The sequence below is a fragment of the Lissotriton vulgaris genome, unplaced genomic scaffold, assembly GCF_964263255.1.
Source record: "Lissotriton vulgaris unplaced genomic scaffold, aLisVul1.2 SCAFFOLD_1537, whole genome shotgun sequence".
Classification (NCBI taxonomy): domain Eukaryota; kingdom Metazoa; phylum Chordata; class Amphibia; order Caudata; family Salamandridae; genus Lissotriton; species Lissotriton vulgaris.
Window position 1 is genome coordinate 288,149 of NW_028247824.1, and position 18,314 is coordinate 306,462.

At 46.2% G+C, this 18,314-nt stretch overlaps 1 long non-coding RNA gene across 2 annotated transcripts in view; it reads right to left on the reverse strand.

The window, feature by feature from the left end:
- Positions 1–8,415, reverse strand: part of LOC147665027 (uncharacterized) — a 29,987-nt gene extending 21,572 nt beyond the window's left edge. For both annotated transcript variants that reach the window (XR_015305061.1, XR_015305062.1), the window contains exon 1: positions 8,154–8,415. This is a non-coding gene — a long non-coding RNA (uncharacterized LOC147665027). The remainder of the gene's footprint in view (positions 1–8,153) is intronic.
- Between the last annotated feature and the right edge of the window lie 9,899 nt (positions 8,416–18,314).

The following is an 18,314-nucleotide window of genomic DNA, read 5'->3' on the forward strand; positions in this document are numbered from 1 at the left end:
TCCCAGATGTAGATATCAATATTGGCTTCAAACTCACAAGTGGAAGCCAAAATTCGTAGATTCACAATATATACATCAACAGTTTCATTCGGACGTTGTTTACTACTGAAAAAAAATGGTGTCTCTCTAAAATTATGTTGGGTTCTTGATCATAGTGTCTTGCTAAATGAGCCAACGCCTCACTGTAGGAATTCCAGTAATCCACACCACTAGCCTCACCAAGGGGTGTGGGAAACTGATGCAAATTTTCAGAAACATATTGAGCAGAGACCTAAACAGCCATAAAGGATTGCAACTTTACGTGCAGGTGAAAACTTGACAGCATCAATTGCCACTATGTGATTCTTGATTCAGTCTCAAGGGAATGTTAGGTTTACCCGGATGCTGTATGAAAGGAGGCGGTTGTGCACATTGTTGTGAAGAAGCCATGAGAATAAGGACAATGACATGCAAATTAACAACTGGGCCTTAAGTGTATTTGCATGCGGTCAGTTAAAATGAAAAGAAATAATGTTTTAATAAAATAAGTAAATAAACAATGCATGTTAATATTGTGGACAATAAAATAAATAAACTTGCATTAAATGGCATGTACAGTAAATGTTGGTAAATAAGTAAGGCTGTCACTGAGAATAAGATGCTGAAATTGAAAGAAAAGTCAGCAATGTTGAATTATAGTTGAACAGTAGATCAGGTGAGCCAATCACGGAAGGGTCCAATTATAAGACGTTTTTTGAAAAAATAGTTGCAAAAACGGTGTGCCCGTCACTGTAAACGTGGACAGGAAGGGCCTACCTACATAGTAGAATCGAAAAGAACCAATCAAAAATGGCCACTGCGTAAAAATGTGATGACGCGGCAGGACAGTGAAGAGCAGCCCAATTCAAGCTGGCCGCTTGGTTGTAGGCGTGATGACGTGCAGCGTTGAAGAGCTGACGTCATCAGATGATCCGGTGCAATGAAGAAACTCCGATTAGGTAATACTTCAGTGTGAGGAGTGCAGCGTTCTCCGTGGAGAATGATGCAGGAGGCGCGGAGAAGCCGACTTCAAGCTGGGAGGCCGAGAGCAGCAAATACATGGCGAGAGGCAGGACGGCAGATGAGGAGGAATTGGCCAATGGGTGCTGGACGCATGGGCTTCACCGATCGTCGCCAATTGTAGTAAGGAGGAGACGACAGGCAGATCGGTAAATAGAAGATTTATTCAAATGAGGCAGCACCCACGACGGAGCGCGCCAGCTGCAAACCAGGATATCTGCCAACTGAATAAAGTTCGCAGAATCCTGGCACGCATAGTTCATGGCCCGATCGTGGAACCCTGCTCAAAGGATACAAAACCACACAGCATCCTCGCGCTGAAGGGGCTATACACTACAGCTCACTAGCAGATTTAGAGTCAAGACTCCTAATTATTGATCCCTATTTATTTTTATTCCATTTCGGCATTGTAGTGGTTTACATCAGTGGGTCTACACGTCCAGTCTGCTGTACTGTGTCTCGTACTCAACTCTTACAAGAAGAAAAAGTTCACTAAAGTAACTAAAGCACCACAGGATAAATACACATTTGTGAAAATACCCATCAGTCATCGGTCTGTTCCGCCCTTTACATCATTTGGGCCTCCTCCCACAGAGGGAAGCAATCCTGTAACTACTTTAAATCTGTAAAGTAGATGCCTCAGTGTGTTTGGAGGTATGTGGCAGATACTCATGAGAACGATGACTGAATAAAGCAGAGCGTGCAAGACTAAAAAGAGTGATGCGAAAATATAAAATTGGAGAACTAGGAGAGGATTTTTTTTTTATTCAGAATCTCCTATGTTTCCAAAGTTAAAAAAACAGTGCGGAAATATAGTAGGCGATAACAAATAACTACTATGATTTAAATGGTCGACATGTTTCTGCAGACTCGGGACCCAAAAGGGTGTCCAGCTGCTTTCTTCAGGACCAGTTTCGCTACTGCTTAGTCTCAAAATGAAAAGTGAGAGTAAAAATGAATGAAAACCTTACTTTACATGTATTTGTAGTAAGCCAGGGAGTCCTTTAACAGGTACTCATCCTCCCTGTAACTATAGAAGAGGAGAGAAAAACACAGACAACGACAACAGACGAAAACGAACATAATTATAGTCAATATATATATATATATACTTTGACCATTGTTAGGTATGTATCTTTCATGTCCCCAGACTCATGTCTTATAGTACATCTAGGGCTCGTTATAACGGCCCATCATTCGCTTACGTTGTAAATAGGAGGTAAGCACTACGCCTCACCTGGCCACGGCTCAGGTAGAAGGGAGCACAGCTCTATGAAAACAAACAAACACAGTGCACCACATCAAAACATAGGTCATAGCATACTAACAAAACTTTGCAACCACCGATATCTCACATGGCATGTATAGAGACTATTGTGGATCAACAGGCCAGATTGCTTCACAAACTCGAAAAACAGCAGTCAATCGAGTCGCAAGTCGATTTTATATCTATTAGGTTACAATTTCCTGTTGTCCCGTTTTAGCCTTGCAGAAACTTTGTGCTCTAATAGAAAATAAATACACCACCTTGATGTATTCTATCATAATGCCACCTCGCATAATGCAGCAAAATTGGCGACTATACTTCACATCAAGAACCAGAAACTTCACTCTGCTAAGTAATTAACTGACCAAAGGCTTAGAAGTGTCCAAGTCAATTAAACGAATCAATATGTACGTAAAAGATGGTCCCGCACAGATCCTCTAGGCTGTTCTGACTTAAACGAACAATCCAACAATTAAAGCAAAGCGCTGACCCACCTGTCCGTCGGTACTCCGGGCGTCCCTCTGGGCCGTCTCGGGGAGGTACCGACGCGGCAGTGAGCGACATCTTTGTAGCTAGTGCAAGTGGCATCATCGCGTAAACACGCCAAAGCCACGCCCCTCTTCATGCGCGACTACTGTGTATTCTGGGAAATGAGGTTCTGGTGAAGTAGACCTCGTATGCGAACCCAACCTTATAATGCTGTCGTAATATCAAAGTGCAAAACGCATCCCACAAATATTAAGTGTGTTGAGAGTTGAAGTTCTTGATAAAGGTCTTACAGATGAAGCATCAGAACCGGTATCAACACTGATATATAAACTCACGCAACTACAGTGCATACTGGGAAATGCAGTACCTTTGGGGTAACATTCCAATACGGATCTCGTTTGTCATCAGGAACCTGATATGAGAAATAAATATTCAGGAACAGATAAAGTAGGGGTAAATGTAATTGGCCCAATCAAACCGCCCCGCTACATTTGATTAAAAAAATGCTTATGCCAGCACTCAGAATTCTGCTCAATAGGTCTTATATAGCCTATCGGAAGATTGACTAATAAAAAACAGTCACACCTACAGAACCACTTATAATTTAGTGGAGTGCTAACCCATACTACGCATCCCTGCGGATATGGAAAAGGTATATCGATGATATTCTTGTGGTATGGAGAGGCACTTGTGAAAAGCTATTACTATTCCACCAGTGGTTGAACTCCAGAAACAATTTCTTGCGATTTACTATTGAACATAGTAAATATGAGCTAGCATTTCTCGACCTTCTAATAAAGACCACATCAGAGGGTCTGAGATCGGAGCTCTTTAGAAAACCTATGGCAAGAAATTCTCTGCTGCGGTATGACAGTTGTCATCCGAAGGCATTAAGGGATAACCTGCCCTAAGGGCAGTTATTGCGGATCCAACGAAATTGCTCCACACGAGAAGCCTTAAATGAACATGCTAAAAGTTTGGAGAAACAACTATGTATGAAGAAATATCCCAAAAAATTGGTGCGCCAGTCCATGAAGAGAGCGGCGAACAACAATAGGGAGGCACTATTGGAAGTATCCATCCCTAAAGAGAAGAACCAGAGGATCACATGTGTGAATACTTTTAGCACCCAATCAAAAGATCAAGAAACATTAGACGATCCTTAACACAGGTTCTGAGAGTTTACCGCCCCCCCTTTTTGCTTTTAAGCGGGGCCCCAATCTGAGGGATCAACTTACGAATACTAGGCCAAAAACCAAAATGACACGCCCCGTAGGTACTCTATGGGATATGCCTGCAGTTGAGGGACACCATCCTTGCGGAACTGTTCAGTATGCCTTCAAACTTCTAAATCGACTAGTATGATATTGGAAGCAGCCGTCCCTGGCAACAGCGGCGTTTTACAAATTGCAATAGCCAAAACCTCGTCTATTTGATTATTTGCCCTTGCCAGTTAAAATATGTGGGGATGACAACAAGGAAAATAAGGGTGCGGATATTGGAGCACAAGAGCACTATCAGGTGCTAGAGGCAGGCAACCCGTTTAACTAACCATTTCCTAGAGGTTGGTCACGGACCTACTGACTTTACATAGACAGTAATCGAGCAACCTGTGATTCCTGCCCATGTTGTGGATATCAGTAAATTTCTTTTTTTTAAAAGAGCAGAAATGGTGTTATACATTGAATACCGACAAGGGAGGGCTCAATGAAGATATCTCATGGATGGCTTTATAATTGGGTAACATGGAAGATATTTGCTATTAAGGTGTCAGGCAGATAAGGATTGGATGACAGCTTAGCGTATACATCTTCCATTATACATCCATAATACACCCAGTATGCCACAACGAGGGTAGCATCTTCCAGTGTATATACTTGTCCAAGATTAGAGCACTCCACTAAATTATAAGTGGTTCTGTAGGTGTGACTGTTTTTTATTAGTCAATCTTCCGATAGGATATATAAGACATATTGAGCAGAACTCTGTGTGCTGGCATAAGCATTTTTCAATCAAATGTAGCGGGCCTTATAGTTACAAGGAGGATGAGTACCTGTTAAAGGACTCCCTGGCTTAGCAGGGATGTGGAATTCCTATAGCCCGACGCCCAGGACATATTGTTTGGGGTCAAGGGCAACTCGTTTTCATGTGTATTTTGTCCTTGGGACAAGTAGGCCCACTCCTGCAGCTTAAACCCTTTAGCTGCCAGTTTGCAGTACCATATTATGGATCAGGGAAGGGCACAGTCTGCAGTTAAGGTAATATTTTTGTTCATATGTTTATGCTGTTCAAACTTGTATTTATGGTTCATTAATTGAAAACCTTTATTATTAGGGTGAGCTTTCAAAGTAAATCTTGTGAGCACTAACCACTACTGACAGTGCTTCCAGTTTTTAAGGTTTAGCAATATTAGGCTATGTATAATCCTCCCAGAATTCTCTCTGATTTGATGCAAATATTTGAAGAAACTTGAAAGCAAGATTGATGATACTTTGCTTTCAAAATAAAATGTTCATTAAAAAATGAAAGCAGGAAAAAAACATTTTGCTTAACTACTGTAAAATGTCTGGTACCATTTCTTTGCAGCATCATTTAGTAACATGTTTTTGATGCATGCTAACATTTCCCAAAAATATTCATAATGGTGAATCGGTGTATCCAGTTCCAATAAGATTATGGGAAACAAAAATAAACAAGCATTGCCAAAGCCAGTAGGTCTGAAATTGGTGGGTGCTTTTTAGTTTTGTCAATGTATGACTTGTTTTGGCATGGTTTTTGTAAACCTTTATTGGTGTGGGAGCTGCCGGGCCCTCACCATTATAACAAACATTGGCAAAATCAAAAATTGTTTTTGGTCTCAAAAAGCACACACTGCCACAGTAGTTACTTGCACTGAACAAAATTACTTTGTGTGCCGATATGCTCCATCTGAAAAAGCAGAATTCTGTCACTAACAGTGAAGCCAGCCAATACAGAGAGAGAGACAGACGTTCAATAAAAACAGAAGGTCATGGTCAACACCAGACCAAATTAGGGGCCCAATTATTAAAGAAAGAATCAAAAGGGCACCCATTGTATTTGTCCTTGCATTAAGTGCAGCTATATGGCTTTCGTGAATTCCCAAAAATCTACAGAAGTAGATCAAGAAATGGTAATCCTAGAAAATATTTGTGAACTGCATTTTAGCATGAGCAAATATGCATGTGTAGATTTGCTCATGTGAAAATCTAAGTGTTTGAAGTTCACTTTACCTCCAACAACTTTTTTCCCAACTCTGGAAGAAGGTTTACATCTGTCATTGTCGGGAGTAAATTTCCAACATTTGTCCGTATGGGAAAAGATTAGAGAGGAGTTGTTGAAAACCCTTAAAACATGCATGTTAGTAGGTTTGCCAGACTCAAAAGGGCTTTCTAACCCTGGAACTATTGCTGACCACTACCTTTAGCCCCAGTATATAGATCTGCGGAAACGTGGCAACATAAGGGGACTGCAAGTATTCAAACACTACTATGGTAGGAGCCCTGGCATAATCAAGAGAGACTATATCAGAGTTCTTATATAATGCCATAATTTGTCGCTGCACTACATGGAACCAAAGGGACATGTGGATTTTGTTACAGGACAAGTAGATTTATGAAGCAACCTGCCCCATGGACAAGTAGATATTTTATTAAATTCCACACCCCTGCGGCTTACTACAAATACATTTAAAGGAGGTTTTCATTCATTTTTACTCTCACTTTTCATTTTGAGACTAAGCAGTAGCGAAACTGGTCCTGAAGAAAGCAGATGGACACCCTTTTGGGTTCAGAGTCTGCAGAAACAGGTCGACCATTTAAATTATAGTAGTTATTTGTTATCACCTACTATATTTCCGCACTGGTTTTTTAACTTTGGAAACATAGGAGATACTGAATAAAAATGTTTTCCTCTCCTAGTTCTCCAATTTTATATTTTAACATCACTCTTTTTAGTATTGCACGCACTGCTTTATTCAGTCATCGTTCTCATGAGTATCTGCCACATACCTCCAAACACACTGAGGCATATACTTTACAGATTTAAAGTAGTTACAGGATTGCTTTCCTCTTGTGAGGAGGCCCAAATGATGTAAAGGGCGGAACAGACCGATGACTGATGGGTATTTTCCTGAAGGTGGATTTATCCTATGGTATTTTAGTTCACTTTTCCTCCTTGTAAAAGTAGAGTATGAGACACAGTACAGCAGACTGGACATGTAGACCCACAGTTACTCTTGGTATTATATATGGTTCTTATGGGGAATGTGACTGTGCTGGTCTTTAAACTCACCCTCTGACCCTTCTTCTAACTGTAGTGCTATGCTGTGGTTTACATTAGACCATACATTTAAATAGAGCTCATGGTCATGCTTCTGTTACAATAATACACACAGATGGGGTGGAGAGTAAAAAAAACACATGTAACAAAGAGTACAAGCAGTGACACAATTGTATGCTTGAAATAACTGCCCTCCCTCACAAATGTGTGTGACATGCTTCATCATCGGGTCTGCTGCGACGCTCCGGCATAGCCACGCACCGAGGGGGGGTGGGGGGGGGGGGGGGGTGGACATAAAACACAAAGACAAAATAGGAAGTGGCAACGGTGTTCACAACAGAATGTGTCAGTCCAAGACTGGGTGCAGTGGTAAAACAGAATAGTGAAATTATAACTGGCTTATGGACACCTAATGTGCCTTTAATTGTAGGTTCCAAGGTCAGGATTAAAAATATATCACGGATGGTGGTGTTAAAGAAGGAAATTAGGAACCTATAACACCCCTCCTAAAATGCTTCTGTTACTCCAGCTTTTTGGATAACTCCTGATATATATATATAGCGCAAACTCGACTCGAAGGTACTGGAGCGCTTTTCATGAGCGCCAATTACGTTACATAAGGACACGTCCACTTTTGATTGGCACGGGAGATGAAATGATTTGGCCAGTATCACAGGATGTGAAGCAGACGCCGAGACTCAAACCTGGTTCCCCAGCTCTAAGATCGGCAACTCCGGCCGTTACGCCGCATCCTCTCTGCCACTCACATTGAGGCTTCACCATTTCAAAGTAATATTTCAATTTGCTAAATATCCTGGTCACCGAGCACACTCGCAGCCAATCCGTTAACCACGTTCCATTCCGTGGTACTACGTCACAGTTCAGGTCTACTCTCCAATGAAGGTCAACTTCTTCCAATGTCTACTTAGCGAGAAGCAATATCGCACTGCATGCAGAAAACACCGAGCTCTGCTCAGATTTATTTAATAACCCAATCCAGACCCTCCTGTCGGCCCTTGGTCCACCAGCACATTTCTAGACTAACCGTTACAACACTCACCATGTTGCAGGTCCGGGATCTCCAACAGACTTTATGCTCCAGATATCCTAGCACGCCATGAAAAAAACATCATCCGCGCCACAGCGTTACTGAACCCACACCGGCGTCCCCAGCTGCTCCAGAGATTTGGAGGAACTGTACCATGGATCGCCTGCGGAAACCAGTAAAAACGCGCTGCCGCTTGGGAGCAAGGACGAAAAGGGAAAGCATGTCTGGAGGAGATTTTATTCGAAACACAACCTTCGTTTTCTTCGACTCAGCAAGTAACGAAAAACGCGGCTACTCTAGGCATGCGCAGGTCCGCGATACTCCTATTGGTTGTTTTACATGACTCGACATTACAATTGGAAGAGGCAGGCCATCAATCTGCACATGGAGCCATTTTATGTCCTTTACTTGTTGTATTCGGGAAGTAGGCGGTACTTCCGTCAGCCAATAACATTGAAGGATGATACAGCTCTTTTCACCAGACACAGACAGGCAGAGAGAGCACAGATCCGCCCCTTATTGCAGTAAAAGCCAAGACTGAACACCCGGAGAATGGTAACAAACAACAGGTCTCGCATGTGGGATGCACTCATAGCTGCAGAATTTCAATGTTATTAAGAGTGACATTTGAAGGAGTATGAGTGAAATTTCTCCTGAGCAAAATGAAGCAATGAAGACGAGGGAAACATATAAATATCACAAATTACAACCATTTGTGCAATGAGATACTATACTAGCTCCTCAGTAAACCCCTGCTGCCCTCTATTGCAGGGGGCGAAATGTCTAGTAGGCATTACTGCACTGTGAGGTGGACATCAGTGAAGTTTGAATGGGAGCATCTGAAAGCTGTGAAAGGCCTAGCGTTAGGAAGCGCTAATGTGCACACTCGAAAAGAGAGACAAAGAGGCGGAAATACGTGGATTGAGACACACTAGGACATAGATACAGTAACAGACACGTATTTACAGACACTGGGATTTAGAGAGATAGACATGGGGGCATAAAGACATGTGCAGACTGTCACTACAATTTAATGCAGACACAGGGTGGAAAGGTACAGGTAACTCACACCAAAAGGTACGGACGTGTTAGTGGGGCTCAAAGGTATGGGTAAATTGGCACTGACAATTACAAACACAATGCAGAAAGATAGAAACAAACTTAGAGAAACTGAAAGAGACCAAAAACGGGGTAAAAGGCTTAATAAATGAATGTGGCCTTGAGGGGATAGTGAAAAGTGAGGACATGGTGTCAAAATCAACTGCATGACTATGGCTTGCCCGGACCCAGTAACACGAGCTGTTTTTTAATCATCACGAGGCAGCACTTCTTCCTAAGAGTTCCAACTGCTGATAACACTGCAGCTGCTGGTTTAGGAAAGGCAGTGGGGCATATAATCAGCAGCCCCTCTCTTACTTACACTCCCTCTGCCATGACTCAACCTCTCTCCTCGGGCTCGACTCTGTGTCCATGAGGCCTCAGCACCTTAAGCTGATATGCTTCCCACATCTTTAGGCCTTAGCATAACACATCAGTATGTCAACAATGCGTGCATGGCTGACTATGATGTAATGTACCTGCACAACATTCATTTACTCCATCTGCCCAGGCCAAAAAACTGGTTCTATAGTGTTTCTTCGGTTCAGGCGTGCACTATATAAAAGTGCAAGAATGGACAACAAAGAATATCCGAGATATTAAGTGTTCTCAACACACGGAAACTGTAAACTGCTGCGTATTCCGAGCGCATTGAATACTGGGCAAACTGTAACTGAAACAGTTTAAAAGATTTTTTAGCACTGCAGCAGCCCATGGTGTTAATCAAAACTTGGGTGGGTGGCTGGAACTTCGAGTCTTTACCTGACCCGCCTCCTTAGTCCAGGGCTTTCTGCTGTTGTCCAGTGACAGACACTGTCCTGGTCGGCCTCTGCAACCGCCGGTCACACGCTCCGTGTGAGCGCCTCGGCAATTAATAATTGAATTCCTTATCCAGCCTTGACTTCCTCACGTGACGTCACATCCCCCCGCCGAGCCAGCCAGTACTTAACCACTGCTGAGGGCAGGCCCCGCCTGGGTGTCTCGGTATTGGTCCTAGCACTGCCTGGGACGGGTGATGTCAGCACGACCAGCGGGCGGAAATTTCAATGCAGCCAGAGCAAGGCTATTAAGATACATTGTAACAGGCTTCAGCAGTGAGTATTAACCGTTACTGAGCCTGTACTGGTGGCAGCGCCCGGGTGAGCAAGACTGCAGGGAGCAGCAAAGCCGGCGCACAGATGTCACAGGCGCCTGCACGGGCGCTAAGAGACTTTGACAGTGGCATTTTTAAAATGTGTGACAATGCATTCCAGTGCGGTGTTGCGGAACACCACACTGAAATGCGTTAGTGTAACGTCTGATGCGTGATACTTTGCAGGCCTGTACATTGGCTTTGTCAATGTTTTCGTTTTATTAGTTGTATGGCATGGTAACCTAACCGCTTCTGATGCAATCCTTTTAAGATTCCTTTGGAGAGGTTTTAGAGGTTAAAGCCTTTTGTTAAGATTTTTCACAGTATGGGGCCAAATACTGGCATTAAAATAGCCCTATTTACTTATCCGTGCATTTTTGTACAGGGCGTACTTTACCCAGAGGTGTCAGAGGCTAGTGTTTTACAATAGAACAAAGTAAATTACATAAGGAAAAAGAGTAACTTGGTAGTGGTCATCACTACTTACATGTACAACTGTTACTCGTAGTGTAAGTTACAGATAGATTAACAAGTTACATATTCACTCAAGATTACATTTTACGAAAAGGTGGAGTGAATAGGGTTATCTCATAAATAATACATAATTACAAAATTGAGACAATCGTAGTAACAATCAGGGTCATGACCTAGGATGAGGGGACGTGTGCCTGCAGGGGGAGGAGAATTATTGATCAAAGTGTCTTTGGAAGAGAAGAGAAGAGTTTAAGATCTGTTTTGAAAATCCGGAAAGAGGAAGTAGTGCAAAGGTTTGGAGGTAGCGAGTCAAATCTAGTCACATTACCTGAGAAGGATTGCGCCATAAATCTTTCCCTTTCGAAAGTTGGAGGTTCGAGCAGTGGATTTTCAGCATTGCGTGCAGGTCTAGAGCCGCCTGATAATTTGAGTTTATTGGTCAGGTGGCGAGGGGTGGAAGTGTGTATGACTTTATGCGTGATGCAAGCAGTCTTATAAATCGCCTAGCTACAATGGGAAGCCAGCTAAGAGAAATCAATATGGGTGTAATATGTTTGTTTCTTTTGGCCTGCTTCTTCTGTCCCCGATTCTTCTCTTGTTCATACTCTTTCGTATACTTTTCCATCTACCCGACGTCGTACCCCTTTAGTTGCTGCTAACTTTGTTAATTCTCTTGGACCTATTCCTGAGTCCGCTGGTTCGGACGGTCCACAAAGACGTAGTCAGCTTCCCGGTAATAGGGAACGTGCTGCGCTGTATAATATGGCGATGGCATGGATGCTGCACCCCTTTAGGAATCCTCCACGTTCGGTAGTGAATACGTTTTGGTCAATTCAATATACCGACACAAAGATATGTTTTTTTTTTTTTAAATTTTTTATTTTTGGTGCAAAACAAAGATAGCATTTACATCATCATCAGTCACGTAACCATATATAATTACTGGGTGAATGAGGTCATACAATATACAAAAATGAGAAAACGTAGACCACCCACATTAGTTCCAATGCGCTTCTGGCCTCTTCGGCGACGTGATGAATAGGAATATACATGTGTCGTAGAAATACAGTTTGCAATTTTGTGTTTTGTTGACTACTATTCGTCCGAGTTTTGCCTTTTTTCTTGCAACAAACATTAAACAGTAAAAATAGCACACTTAGTCCGGCACGTACTTGGAGTAGTATCTTTCGTAACTCGCAGCACAGTCCATCTGTTAAGAGAGTAATCAGTTGCGTCAAAGCCCCCCATCTCTTGCATCCCCCCCTACCACCTTCCGAGTTTTAGGTCCCGCCCAAATCCGTTTCACACACTCCTCCCGCATGTACCCACCCAATCAAGGTTCTTCGTCACTCTCAGATCCTTCGAGGTCGTCCTCTTCCAGTGGTGCACAGATATCCCCTCTATAGGAGTTCCAGGGTTTCCACACCCCATTCCATTTACGTGGATTACCTCTCAGTTTGTACACCGCCCTTTCAGTCAACATAAGCATGTCCATGTTGCGGATCCATTGGGCTAGTGTGGGGAGATCAGCCGACCCCCACTTCTGAGCTATGTCCCGTTCCGCTGTTACCTTCCCCACTGTAACCCAGGTTCTAGCGTAAAAGGTGAGGTCAGTCGGCTCCCAGATGTTCAGCAGGCAGAGCCGTGAGTCTAGGGTGAGGGTGGTGTAAAGTGCCTGAGCCATTGTGCGTACTACCCGTTGCCAGTAACTGACAACCAGTGGACATTCCCACACCGTGTGTATGAAGGTTCCTTCTGCTCCGCAGCCTCTAAGGCAGTACGGGTGATCAGCCCTGTGCAGTTTATGAAGCATCGTGCGAGTGTAGTAGATTCTGTGGAGGATTTTTAGCTGTACTAGGCGAAATTTGGAAGATATGCCTGCTTCACGTGGGGATGCCATGGCTGCGTTCCAATCAGTTTCGTCTAGATCACCCACCTCCAACATCCATTTGTACTTCAGTTTCCCCAGTGGATCAGGCATATTGTTGATCAATTTACGGTATGTTAGCGATGTCGCCCCTTCCTGCAAGTAGTCAGTAAGTAGACGGTCCTCCAGAGGGGAGGATTCGGGTGGGGAGGTGTCGGGCGGGATCGCTGCTTGCAGCGCGTGTCGGACCTGAATGTATCTGTAGAGCTCTGTGTTCCCTAACTCGTATTGTTCTTGCAGAGTGGCAAAGGAGATTACTCCTTCCCTCGTCCACATGTCCCCCACCGTGGAGATGCCGATGTTGTCCCACTGTGTGAAGCCCTTGGAGCGCCGCAAATGGCCCAACGCCTTCGCGTCCCATAGAGGTGTAAGTTTCGTAATGATGCCATCCCACTTCAACTTTGCCTGTGCCTTGTACCATATGCGAACTGTATGTTTCGTAGGCCCATTGAGTTTTGCCGCCACTCCACGGTGGTACAGTGGGGCCAGTAAACTGTTCGTACCCAGTTGCGCCCTGTCTGCCTTGAACGCTGGGTCAGCCTGCGGGGCATGCAACCACTGGTTAAGGATTTTGAGCTGAGCTGCCCAGTAGTACAGCTATATGTTTGGGAGTGCAATTCCCCCGTCGTACCACCCCCTGTTTAATTTGGCGTGGGAAATTCGGGCTGGCTGCCTGCCCCACAACAGGCCTGAGATCTGTGCTGTTATTTTCTGGAGGAAGCTATCTGGCACCAAATACGGAGCGTTTTCCAGTACATATAAGAAACGTGGCAGAGCCATCATTTTAAATAGCGCTGCCCGTCCTAGTAGCGTTAGGGGGAGGTCCTTCCAATGGCGTACATCTCCACGGAGACGGACCAAGGGGGGCTGCAAGTTCAGTCGTGCGAAGTCCGCCTCGTCCCGGGTGATATGAATCCCTATATATTGATCCGAGGCACTTTAAGATAGCCAGGGAAGACCGGGAATAACCTGTGTCGTTTCATGGCCGTAGTGGTGAGTGTCAAAGTGAGTGGCGAGTGGTCTGAGACCCCCCGTGGCTGTATATCCGTCTCCGCTACAGTAAGATGACCATTGATCAAAGCAAAAAAATAATCTATCCTAGAAAGACTGTTGTGTGTGGCCGAGTAGTACGTATATTGCTGCTGAGTAGGGTGTAGAGCGCGCCATATGTCCACCAACCCCTGTGCATTCAGAAATGCCTGGAGCCTGTTGGGCCCTTCTACGTGTGTACGTGGGGGGAAACGGTCTATGGTGGTCGTGAGTGTCATGTTGAAGTACCCACCTATGAGCAGGTCTCCGTCAGGGAGGGTCAACAGGAATTTGCCCAGATCCGGCAAGGCCTCAGAGTGTAGGGCTGGTGGTATGTAAACAGAAACTATGTTTAAAAGCCTCCCCTCCCACTGGCCATGAACTGCCGCAAATCTGCCATGGTCATCCGTTGCAGTAGATTTGACAATAAATTTGGACGATTTTTTCTGCAGGATGCCAGTGCCACGGGACCCCGAAGTGAACTCAGCATGCACTATCATATGATAGCCTCTCCTATCTAGGGCCTTCGTGGCCGCTCCCGTCAAGTGTGTCTCCTGTAGGAGAATGAGAGCCGCCCCCGTCTCCTTATCCCCTGCAGCACCAGCCCTCGCTTAATCTTATCCCCTAGGCCCCTTACGTTCCAGGACATGACAACCAGTGGGTTCGCCGTGGTTTGACTATCCGTTGCAGCCATAGAAAAGCCAGTGGGTTGCCATGGAGCCCCTTCGCCCCAGGCGATGTTGCACATAGTGGCAGGCGTGGGGCAGGCGTGGGTGAAACTCCCAATCAGACCTCCCTGTGCCCCGAGTGGACCAGAAGTTCTCAGATGCATAAGACATGCCTAGATACAAAAGTGTGCTCATAACAGAAACCTGTAGGACTGAAAAGTCCCATAGTGCAAACTTACCCAACCCCCCCCCCCTCCCTACCCCCCTGCTACACGGACTCAAAACTGCCTGCCCCCCCAACTTAGCAGAGTGCATACCCCATCCCCCAAACAGTGTACTTGCGCGTTGGGGTGAGGGACTCTCCACAGCCGGCAGTCTCTCAATCACACCCTCGGAGGCCCTTCACCCAGTGTCCAACGGCGGGAAGCGCTTCACAGCTTAGAAGTCTCATCACAAAAGCAAATATGAATGTTTTCCAAGTGGTCATTGTTCCTCGAACTCTTCCCTGCCGCCTTCAGCTCCCAAAGAGTCACTGTTGTCCGGTCCCCCTCCCGAGGCCTGGGAGTCCCGGCGTTGGCCTTCAGTCCGATCTTTCTTGGAGCGATGTGTCCGTCTGTGGTTCTGACCCGGTCTCCATCCCTCGAGCCACTCCTGCACGTTTTCCGGGTTGTCGAAGAACCAGGTCTTGTTCTCCGCTACCACCCGCAATCTTGCGGGGAATAACATTGAGTATGGCAGTTCTCTGGACCTCAGTTTTTTTTTCACTTCGAAAAATGTTCGTCGCCGACGGGCGACTTCCGCTGTGTAGTCAGGGAAGATGGCAACGGTGGCATTCTGGATCTTGAGGGGAGGGGAGGATCTGGCTGCCTGCAGGATTGCGTCCCGGTCACGGAAGTTAAACAAGCGTGCCACTATGGGTCGCGGGGTAGCCCCCGGTTTTGGTTGGCCACCCGGGACTCGATGGGCCCTTTCCACCGAAAAGAAGTTGGACAGTCCCTTCGGCTTTAGTTCGTTCGTTATCAGGTTCTCTACAAAGAGATCCATCGCTTTCACGCCTTCTGATTCCGGTACCCCTATAATGCGGATGTTATTGCGCCTAGAACGCCCCTCCTGCTCATCCAGCTTCTCCCGGAGCATTCTATTGTCCTGCGCCATCTTCCCCATTTCACGTTGGAGTTCTGCGACGTCCTCCACCAGAGATTTCGTGACCACCTCCATGTTCTTCACCTTCTCCGACATTTTGTGGAGGTCCGCTCTAAGTAGGGTGACGTCCGTGGAGATTCCGCCAACGGTCGTTTGCAGCTGGGCCAGTGCGAGCATGATGTCGTCTAGCGTGGCCTTTTTTCCCCCTGGGGAGTCGGCCGCCTTGCCACCCTGTTCCTTCCCTACTGTCTGTCGGAGGTAAATCGGTCTATACGAGTCTGTGTGACGCCTCCCTTAGGGCCTTTCCCCGCCATGCCGCCGAGTGTCGTGCTCCTCGTGCCCCTACGCTCCAGGATGTGAGGATCGGTGTGGACCCCCTGGCCAGTCCGGTTCAGTAAGGATCAGGTCCAGCGACTTTCTCCAGGGTGCGAGGTGCGTCGGTTGTCGCCAAGTGCGTAGCGACTGTTCCGACCAAAAGATGGCGGGCGCCCACTCCGTTGTCGATGCCCAGTCTCTCGGCGCGGCTGGTGACGACCTTCGAGACTTTCTGAACTCCGGCGACTCCTCCGTCAAGCACCACTTCCTCGATCCGCGTGGACCGCTGTCTCCGACTCTCCGAATTTCAGTCGATCTGTCGAGTCTACCGCCACACGGGCACCTCCGGTCCAAGTTCTCCGGCCAGGATGCACTTCCTGCTGGGTTAACAACCAGGGGAGGTCCCGGCTCTGGAGGTGTGAGCAGGCCGGTTCGAGGCTTCGACGTTTCTCTGGCAGCGTAAGTCGGATCTTGTCGCTGCTTGTCGCTGCTTAATCCGCCCGGTCCTGGGATCCGGTACCTGCCTGTGGGGCTTGCCAATGTGACGGATTTTGTGTCGGATCGACGAAGAGGCCGCTTCAGCCGCGGAGCTCGTCCCTTATGCTGCCGCCATGATCGGCTGCTAGCCACGCCCCCCCAAAGATATGTTTTTGAAGAAATGTGCAAGACCTTGCGTGACCAAATATCGGCTGATGCATCGGACAATGTATTAACTGCTTTGACCAACCTACAGCTCCAGTTTTCGAGCGGAATGATAGTAGGTACTAATGTTCGACGTGCTGTTGAGCAATTATTAGCTCTTCGCCCCTCTATGATGCCTCAAGCATTGTTCGTTGAGGATATTGAGAGACCGTTAGACGCGCCTGGCCAGTATCCCATGCGCGAAGTTCCACCAGTGTGGATGCCGGGTGATGCTGTCGTAATTGGCCCGTCCGTGTTAGCGATTAGCTGAACCCACACGTTGTCCTCCTTAACTTGGCTGTATACGATAAACGCCATTTTGAATACTGTGGCGGCCATCTTAGATCATGAGCGGCCTCGTGGCCGACGTGCCCTTTAGTCCTTTGTCCATTCCACTGACCACTCACATCTGCCCAGCAACAGGATATTTTTAGTACTGGTCAAGCCACACATGCGCAGTTCTCACTGACCCGTATACCTTCAGGAATGTGCCGCTAACTGACCAGCGGGTTTGAAACCCTCCAATGAGCTGGCAGTATTCCAAAACATGACCATGTATGTCTCTAAAACTGTGTCTTAACTTGTGCCGCCTATCTTTTATTGCCCCAAAATTGTATATAAACGGGGTCACACCGGTGTTCGGTGTGATACCTCTTGCAATACCGAAGGGTGCTGTTTGAGTGTACCACCACCCCATGGGGTCTTAATAAACTTGTTCTTTGCCTTTTACAGCTTCCGTGCCAACAGTTCTTTTGTGTATGTGGGTAATCTCTGGAGCGTGTAGGCCTTGGGAACCCCGAAATACTTCAATTGGCGACCACGAAGGGACTCATCGGCGACTCGGATGCCCGAAGGAGAGGTCGTGACGAAGGCTTGGAAACTCGCCATGGACGCGCACTGCCACGAGTGACCCGAGTCTTGGCTGCCAAGGTGTTTTTTCCTTTCCTTCCGATCTGACCTTCCAGGTGGCGCCGGTCTCCGACTGAGTTTTCGAGTGTCCGCTTCACTGAGAAAGTGCCGTTTGGCTGATTTGGCTTACAAGACCTTGGCAGTTGGAATCTGGACTTTTGAGAATTGGCAAGCTTTGTGTTCGGTAAGGTAGTCTTCGGACGCTTACTGAAGTCCTGAGATTTGTGTTCGGTAAGGTAGTCTTCGGACGCTTACTGAAATCCTGAGCTTTGTGATCGGTGAGGTAGTCTTCGGACGCTCGCCGAATTTTGTGAACTTTGATTTGAGTTAGCTAACATTTTGAATTTGTGATCTTTGAACTTATATGTGTAGTGCACTTCACATAGGCAGGCATGTAGAGATGTTTCTCTAACTTTGTTTTTTCCTCTGAGCGGCACAATCGTGTGAAGAACTGTAAGTGCCATTTGGTCTGGTGTCACGCTTTTGTGATACTTTTCGAACATGCCTGTTTTCAGCAAGCTCCGGGGAATGTGTTGCTTAGGAGACGATGCATCAATTAGGTTAGCGGAATCACAGCCGGCTCCCCCAGAGGGAACACCAAATAGGGACATGTATATCAAGCATGGCCTTCCACCTATTATGTACAGTAAATTATGGCATAAGTATACTAAGGCCGATCCCGAATTGCAATGGCCCCTACACGGGTCATACGATTTGAGTAAAATTCAATTTGTCGAGCAATGTATGTTTCAACGTAGGTCTAGACAAAATATGTTTGATTGTGTACGAATGTGGGA